The following is an 8406-nucleotide window of genomic DNA, read 5'->3' as shown; positions in this document are numbered from 1 at the left end:
TAATACCTCACCAATTTCCAGATTCTTGCAGCCCTATGGGGATTATTGTTTGCCTAGAGTAAGCAGGGTTTAAAAGGTTAAACTCTTTCTGGGCTGGGCATGGCCATCATGTCTAACTATAATCCCAGCGAGTGAAGGCATGGTTGAAAATATGAAGGCAGCTTGGGCTGGGTAGTAGAACGCTGTCTCGAAAAGCATGAGTGAATAGGTAACTAATTTTAAATTGCACAGTTGCTGGTGGCAGTGTTAAGTAAGCATCTGGACAAACGTTCTCTTGTTCAGGATTGCTGCAATTCAGACCTGAGGATGAAGACCTGGAGGGGACTGAAGAAATTAAAACCAGGGAGAAAGAAAAAGAAGACTAAATGTCTTTTATTCTGTCAAGCCAGTGAAAAAAGGAATTAATTTGATAAAAATACACATACAAATATAAAGGTGCTAAATTCAATAAATGTGCCCGAGCCACAGAAATGTTGCTTGATGTGCTCACTCCATTCTTTCTGACCTAAGTCTTTAAAGCCTCTGCTGCACCGTATTCATGTGTGTGTGTGTGTGTGTGTGTGTGTGTGTGTGCACATGCATGTGATTGTGGGTGTATGTGTGTAAAACATGTATGTGCATGTCTGTACAGGTATGCAGGCCCATGACAGCACATACCAGAGGGGTATGTAAGACATCTTTCCCATCACTCCCCACATTATTCCTCTGAAGCAGGGTCTCTCGCTGAACATGGGACTTGTGTGTTTCAGCTAAGGTAGGAGCCAGCAATCCTATCGAGGCCCTCTTGTTTGTCGCTGTGCACAGAACTTATCCTTGCTTGTTATGTAGGTCCTGGGGTCTGAACTCCAGTCCTCATGCCTGAGCAGCAAAGTGTTTTTAATTGCTCATCCATCTCTCCAGCTTTTAATTAGTTTTAAACGGGCATGTGGCATAAACTCTAGACTCTTCCTTTGTATTTCAAAGTCTTCTCTATTTTGTGCAGTTATAAAATGTGGTTCTCTTCTCGTGCTTTATAACATCACAACTATACCCCATGCCCCAATGTGGGTACCCATTATCCACCTTCTACCATATTCTTTCTTCCGTAGCCTCTAGCGACCTCTGTTAGTTACCTCATACTCCTATGCCTTCAACTTCAGTTTTCTTGAATGAGTGAGAATGGAGAACATTTGCTCCTGACCTTGACACATCTTAGTGGCGTTTACTCTAATTTTCCTACTCTCCTGGGAGTCGTTTGCACGAGGAGATGGTTCTTCTCTTATCCCTTGGGTGACACTCATCTTCCTGCCTTTTAGTGGGCACTGAGGGGATGGATAGATGGACAAATGGGTGAGTGAAGAGTGAACCGTGTGGTGCTAGACTTTCTGGTTTGAAGAACAAAGCCCAGTAGCTCTCCCTTGCTCTCTCTGTGCTCGGCCCACATTGTAAGTCTGACGTTGGTCTTCTCGGTGTGCGTGGGTGGACTCACCCTCTGCTCTCCCTATCAGATCACTGTGGGAAGGACTGAAGCTGACTGAAGCCGAGCGTCACTGAGGACTTTTCTGTACGTTGTATTTTCTCTACGATGTGTTATGTGCGGTCCTTTTAGTTTCAATTGCTCGTCTCTTTTGATTTTAGGAAATGAGACTGCTATAGATTGGCCATGTTAACTGAAGCTATCTGTTCACTTCACTCAGCCTCCTTAATACCAGTGAAGATATATCCAAATAATAAATATTTCACCATGAATTCAGGTTTATGTTCTCACGAACATCTCTGAGCCAAGAGTGGATACAAGGATTGTGGACAGAGCCCCCAGCTCCTTAGCTGTCCTTCGGGCCTACTCTGAGGTGTGTCCTATATTGTGTTTTAGAGTTCCCTGGAAGGATTATGCATTAGGATGTTTAAACACATCCCTATTCATCTTTTTACAAGAGCGATTCCACTTTAGAAGCAGTTCTTTGACTTGTGGTTCTGTCTTTTCCCATGTTTGACAGAGGGATCCATTTCTGCTCTCTAATTTGGATCCTATCTCCAGACCTTGACTGTTGGAACCAGAGCAAATGTTTTCCAACGGTGTAAATCTGTGTATGCAGTGTTGACAGTGTCAGGGCAGCGTCTAGACCCCGTGCGGACTGTAGAGTAGGTCCAATCTTCTGTTTGACAAATTCAGCAAACCTGCATCCCAGAGTCTTCTGTGTTCAAAACAGGGACAGTTCATATTACATCACCCGTTACTGGCTGCTTCACAAGCAAGCAGCAGGACTATTGTTTCAAAGGGAATTAAGAAAAAAATGCCACCTCCACAAGGCGAGGCTTCTGATTTCTAGACAAAAGGGCAGGAGAACACATTAAGAAAGGGTGCAGAAGTGATATGGACCAAAAACAAAACAAAACAAAACAAACAAAAAAAGAACAAAAAAACAACAAGAAAAATCAAAACAAGCTTCTTAGTCTCCAAGGAACAGTGTATTACGAAAGCTTAGAACTGTGCCTGCTCTTCTCTTCCAATGGCTAATTGATTCTTTTCAATCGCAAACCCTCTGCCTCAGACTCATGGGCTTTCATGTGGGCAGTCATCATATCTGGATCCCAGCTGTTTATTGAGTATGTACCTCACGCAGATGCTGCTATAGTTGGTGGGGACACAGTGAGTGACACACAGACACAGCTTTCTCACGGAGCCTGAATGAGGAAGATCCGAAATGGAACAAACAAGTCTCTGCATGGGGCACCAGACGGTGTTAAGCATGATTGAAAAGAGGGAAAACCAGGGCAGGTCAGTGGAGTGAGACTGGCCGCACAGTTAGGGCATCATGTTAAATGATCAAATGTATTATTGAATGATTAAGTATATTAAATGTTAGGATATTAAATTTAGGTTGCCTTCCTCGAGGAGAGATTTTTGGGTAAGGATCCATCCAGGTAGTTTTCTGAGGAGCGAATATTACAAAAATAGCAAGGAAGAGGCTTCAAAAATCAGGCAGCAATTAATTTAATCTATTACTGACTACATTGCTAAAAATAAATTTACGGAATGATTCAATAAAAGTTTACTTTCCTCAGTATTTTCCAGCAAGAATTTGATAGTGGAGCCTGTATGGCTGCCATGTTCAAGGTCTCGAATCTATTCTTTCTCCATCCCAATGATCAGGTTGATCAGGACTCACAATCTTAATGTAATGTGGAAAGCCCTGCTTCTGTGAATGGACGACTAATAACCGTTTTTAGTATTGTGCACATGATATGTACATTCGAATTTCCTCATTGCTTTTATGACTAGAAATTATTAGGCAGGTGGGTAAGCGAAGAAATCCAGAAAGTAGTTATCCAATGAGCATTATGGTCGATGGCCTATTAAGTATGTTTAAATGTTAAACAAGTCTTTAGAATAAGCAGTGCCATATGTCAACTAACATCCAATTAACATTCAGATTTTCAGTATTTCCTGTTATTCTACTGCTTTGGTCTTATGCTTGTCAAGCACACTGAACCATGCGTATAAGGGCGGGATTTCCTTTTGCCTCCCACTCAGCTTGGCTTAGTGTGGAAGTACAAGGCGGGTCCCGGAAGTCACGTGAAGACATAGACCAGGCCAAAAGGCTGTGCTCCACGTGATTTCTGTTGAGCCCACTTTAAAATTCGAAGAGCTATAGACTGAAGACAGATCCTGGGTTGCCTAGCTGCACAGGGGACACAGAAGGGACTGGCTGACTGGCTGCACAGGGGCGGGGAAGGTGTTGATGAGAAACGAAGTGTTCAAGTCATTTACTGCTGTAGTGGCTAAACAAGTGGATGACCTTCCTAGCTCATGGGGTTGTTCACTTAAATCAGTCAGCATTTCTCCGTTTCTGCTGGTGGAGTGAGTGAGCTTTAGAATTAGAAAAAAAAATTACTCTTGTTATATATAGGATCTGGGGTAAAGATTCCAAGAGATTGCATCTCTAACAACAGCCCTGTAGAAGCTGATGGCCCCCCGAACCCTCTTTTGTTCTTTATCATCCCGGTGGTCCTCACTTTGCTCCGTTTCTTGTGGCTTATTATCTAATTTAAATCGTGTTTGTTTGCATGGTGAAATTGTGGTTTCCTTGCAGGAAACAAACTCAAGCTATTAACTAAATCTTCCAGTATTACCCAATTGTACCAGGGGCAGAGAGTTTAAGACACAAGAATACAAGTTTTCTCAAGTCCGGGCGTAAACTACCTTTTAGTAAAACCTTGGCATATGTTCTGTGCGTTCAAAGGGCATGTCGGAACCAAAGCTTCTCGTTCTCGCATCTCAATTATGCCCACTCGTCATCGTCTTAGCAGACTGGCTGGATTTCTAAAGCACGTGACATTCTCCTCAGACCCCATGTGTGTTCTAGAATGTAAGTGACCAACCATAGCAAGCCACCATTATTCTGTTCTATAGTCTATTGCAGAGTTCTATACGACTAACAGTAGCAAACCATCTATAGTCTATTCTGTAGTCTATTTCGCAGTTATTTTCATGAATATTTTTAAACAGAGGATTATGAAAATGTAGGGTTCAGGACAACGCAGGCTTTTGAGTTTCAAACTGTACTCAGTCAGCACCAAAATCACCTGAAGGTGTGGGAGACGGGAAACCTTGGCTTCAACATGAGAACTAGATCAGAACGCATGTGTTTTATTACATTTTATTTATTTATTTATTGTATGTGCACATATGTTTGTGTGAGGGTGTGCCCATGCCACGACATATCTGTGGAGGTCAGAGGGTAACTTGAGGAAGTCTCTCCTTGTACTTTGTCCGAGGGGATAAACTCAGGTCATCTGGTGGCAATCGCCATCACCCATTGAGCCATCTCATGACCCTGAATACATGTTTTTAAATAACAGGCCCCTGTCCCTTGCCATGCTTCTTGTTTACATTAAATGTGAGGCACACTGATGTCAGGGTTTCTATTCCTGCACAAAACGTCATGACCTGGGGTTGGGGATTTAGCTCAGTGGTAGAGCGCTTGCCTAGGAAGCGCAAGGCCCTGGGTTCGGTCCCCAGCTCCGGAAAAAACAAAACAAAACAAAACAAAACAAAACAAAACAAAACAAAACGTCATGACCAAGAAGCAAGTTGTGGAGGAAAGGGTTTATTCAGCTTACACTTCCACATCACCAAAGAAAGTTAGGACGGGATCTCAAGCAGGTCAGGAAGCAGGAGCTGATGCAGAGGCCATGGAGGGATGTTGCTTACTGGCTTGCTTCCCCTGGCCTGTTCAGCTTGCTCCCTTATAGAACTCAAGACCACCAGACCAGGGATGGTACCACCTACAATGGGCTGGGTCCTCCCTCCTTGATCACTAGTTGAGAAATTGCCTTACAGCTGCATCTCATGGAGGCATTTCCTCAATGGAGGCTCCTTTCTCTGTGATAACTCCAGCTTGTGTCAAGTTGACACTCAGAACCAGCCAGGACAGCAGCCAAAGTCCTCATGGGCGATGAGTCATGCTCTTCCTCACCTTCTTGCAGGAGTGGAGACCTGCTCATGCGCGTTCCCGATGTCCTGATGTCTTCATTCAGAGGGACCGACCTCCGTAAATGGCTTAAGTCACTCAAATGTGGGCATCTGTCATTTTAAACAGTCATTGATCTGATTCCCAATAATCAAAACTTCAGAACTTGCCGTTTTTAATTTCTTCCTGCTCTAATTCCAAGTAGTCATGGTTACCCTAAGATTTCTGCTGCGTGCTATTTACATTGAGGCCACCTTTCTAAGTTCATTAAAACAAAACAAAACAAAACTTTCTCCAAATGATAAGGTTTGGGGTATTTAGGATTCAGAGTTTTACAAATTCAGAAGATTTTCTTTATTCTACAATATTCTAAGTAGACTATTATTCTTAATAAAAGGGATATTATCTTTAATTAAACATCAGTATTTCTTATTTTTGTAACACAAACATTTATATGTTTATATAATATACAACTATATATAAATATAATTTTAGATAAAAATATATAATGTATGTGTAAGTAACTGTCCTTAAGTCACATCAAGTGTGTGTCATAAAATTGATCACGAGATTTCATAAAATCTTGAAATCATTGATGAAGAAAAGTGGATCAGTCTAAAATGAGTAAAAAATTAGTAGTGTTTAGTTCATGTTTTATCTGCAGGTAGAAAGGGCTTTGCAAAACTCACTGCTTAATTCAAAGCTCGGACCTCCTCACATGGTTGTTCTATAACTTCTGTAATATTTAACAATTGATGTAGCTAGAATATCATGGTAGGTTGGGGTTCTGCCAGAAAGCAGGTCCTGGACCTTGAGAGCTGTAGTTGGCTTCACCTCTGTAAATTCTTAGCACCCTTCTCTTTTTGAAGGAGCCTGATTTTATCCAGAGTGCCAAACTAAAAGCACTATTTGTTTTATCGGATCATCGTGCAACCAGAGATCATGTGACCCCATAGAGTTCCATGAGACCGTGGACATGCGTTTCCCTAACACTTGTAGAGCCTCGACCATCTCCCCTCTTCTACTTGGCAGGGATGCAGGAAAGAGAGGTAGCTGTCTTGCCCAAAGAAGAGAAAACATGGATATTTACCTTATTCTAAGCCTCCTCCTGATGACGGGAGATATAAAAACCGGAAGTGGCCTGTTGAAATCCATCAGCCTTGGAGATAGCCCTTGATTTCTTATTCTTAACAGAGAGAACGTTCCCTTTATGCTTTGGGCTGAGAGTGCCTGCTCTGTGTGGCTGAGCACATTCCTCAGTACCTCTGTCAGTTAGAACCTTTCTCCCTGTTATCTCTACATCGGCTCACTGTCTTTACCTCACTCCTGAGCATACGTATAGCTCCGTAATGTACTCACTGCTCCTTGTAAGTAGACCTGTCTCTGACCTGCTCTGATTTCCAAGGTTCCCTTTGGTTCGCAAGGCAGGGCCTCCTTTCATTACTGACTTTCATCTGCTGCTCTTGTGTCCCTCTCCTTGTCACGCATGTCTCGCATGCTCACCTGGGCAGAGTGGTGCAGCCATCTTGCTAAGTCCCCGTGAAAAAGAAATACCATGGGAGCTGAGTCAACAAAAGAACGGTTGTTCAAAAATAATTCAAAATTGTTGCTGGAGGTTTGTATTTATTTATGGCATTTTTCCCCCTTCTCTGGTGGTATCGGTATTGAAAGCGAGGCTTGATATCCATCATTCAGCTCAGCTCAGTTCGGCTCGGACCAGTGCCTTAACTCAGCCAGCCCCATTTCAAGTTTGCTTATCCTTTTTATCAAAATGCTTGCACGTTGCTGCGAACCGTCTTTCTTCCAGCCTTTGAATTGGATGCAATCCTTGTTCAACCGTGTGTAGTAGCACCTTGTGTGACCTCTTTTACCTGTGTGCCTTGTGGCTTGCTTCTTGTCCCCACCCCCACCTCCGGGGCACATCTCTGGGACTCCTCATAACTGTGAGCTCATTTGGCTTCTAGAAGGTTCGTTATGAGTTGGTTTTGGCTGAGTAAGCTGGGCTTTCATGCTGTTCACTTGTCCCTGTATAAATACTACCTTTGTCCCCTGGCTTGAGGATTTCATAATGGGGAGAGACAGATTAGCAGGCCTCAGCGTGACACCAGTGAACTGATTTAGCTGCCAGCTCTGTGCTCTTGAGGCTCTGTCCCCTCTGCCCCAGGATAAGACACTGCTTCCATGCCAGTCGGAAGCTTCTTGCTGCCAGGAACGTTAGAGTCCATCTCCTGGGGTCTGTCTCCTAGGTCCTGTGGACTTACTCTGACTTGTCATCTCATGACATGTGTCATTTTTCATTGCCTGTAGAGGCCCTCCATGGTCTGGCTCTAGATGATTCTAGTGTCTTCTTTTGGAGCATATATATATATATATATATATATATATATATATATATATATCCACACACATTTCCACTGCTATTTGCCATTTTATGTGTTTGGAAGATAGGTTCTCATTTCAGCAGAATCTGATTTATTCTTTTGGATGTGTCTGATCCAATATATTTCAGTTCATTTTATGTAAGATTAATGCAATAAATGTGGCAGATAATAACACACTTCTTGAATATTTATTATATACGTGACAAGGATTTTATATTTAACCCTTCTAGAGTGTTTATTCTATGCTAATATTTTATATACACTACTCATTTTTCATTTCTCTCTCACTTGCCCTGGCTAACCTACTATGATCTAGCTGTTCTGGAACATAGACTATAGGCCAATCCTGCTCCTAGGCGTGTGTCCATAAGGACTCAAAATGTAAGCCCCAAAATTTATACAACCCAAATGTCCATCAGCTAACAGAATGTCATTCACTCAACGCCAAGATGTGCAAGATCAAGTCCTTTGCTTCACATCTGCTTAGAAAGATTCCCGGCCCCTAGGATGAAGCTTGGTCTCATTCTGAGATCTGTCCATGATCCCACTTCACAAGGTGTTTTCGTCCTCAA

The 8406-nt window shown here is 42.6% G+C and overlaps 1 long non-coding RNA gene across 1 annotated transcript; it reads right to left on the bottom strand.

Moving 5' to 3' along the window:
- Nucleotides 1–354: 354 nt before the first annotated feature.
- Nucleotides 355–4318, bottom strand: LOC134480075 (uncharacterized). The gene is made up of 2 exons (XR_010054221.1): nt 4184–4318; nt 355–2305 (listed from the first exon to the last, which is right to left on the bottom strand). It is a non-coding gene; the product is annotated as an uncharacterized LOC134480075 (long non-coding RNA).
- Nucleotides 4319–8406: the final 4088 nt, after the last annotated feature.

This window comes from Rattus norvegicus, chromosome 8 (genome assembly GCF_036323735.1).
Source record: "Rattus norvegicus strain BN/NHsdMcwi chromosome 8, GRCr8, whole genome shotgun sequence".
NCBI classification, from domain to species: Eukaryota; Metazoa; Chordata; class Mammalia; order Rodentia; family Muridae; genus Rattus; species Rattus norvegicus.
The sequence above is the reverse complement of the archived record's forward strand: the minus strand, read 5'-3'. Positions and strand labels throughout refer to the sequence as shown.